Below are 557 nucleotides of genomic sequence, written 5' to 3'. Positions count from 1 at the left end.
CCCTTTGCTACAGCCAGTTTTTGGGTGCTCAGCTCCTGCCAGAGGAGAGGTGTCTCCAGGCACTTCCCGGGAGGCCAAGAGGGTGGCCATCAGGGAGGGCTCCGCAGGGGCTTTGAGCCACAAGGAAAGCAGGACAGGACCCCAGCGGGCTCCAGGGGGCCGCATGCAGCACATCCCCCCCTGCTCCAAGGGGTGACGCGGGCTCCTAGCAGACGCAGGGGGGATGCTCTGCCCGTGGAGCAAGGGAAGGCCTAAGTGGGGCTGAGGAAGGGGTGACGCTCCTGCTCTTGGTTGAAGAGGTTCACCACGCTGATGACGCTGCTAGCGATCAGGGCGACGAGGAGGATGACGAGGAAGATGTTGAGCAGCAGGGCGGTGATGTTCAGGTACTTGGCAGTGGAGCCATAGCTGAGCGCCCCACTGTAGTCACCGAGGACTTTACGATCCCTGGACTGGGGGGGGTGCGGAGGGGAGAGTCAGTGGGGTTGGGGGGAGCCAGCGGAGGGGGATGCCCCAGGGGGCTCCAGGCTGCAGCTGGGTGGGAGAGGGGCTGGAGG

This window comes from Pygoscelis adeliae, unplaced genomic scaffold, assembly GCF_000699105.1.
Source record: "Pygoscelis adeliae isolate BGI_AS28 unplaced genomic scaffold, ASM69910v1 Scaffold420, whole genome shotgun sequence".
Taxonomy (NCBI): domain Eukaryota; kingdom Metazoa; phylum Chordata; class Aves; order Sphenisciformes; family Spheniscidae; genus Pygoscelis; species Pygoscelis adeliae.
The sequence above is the reverse complement of the archived record's forward strand: the minus strand, read 5'-3'. Positions refer to the sequence as shown.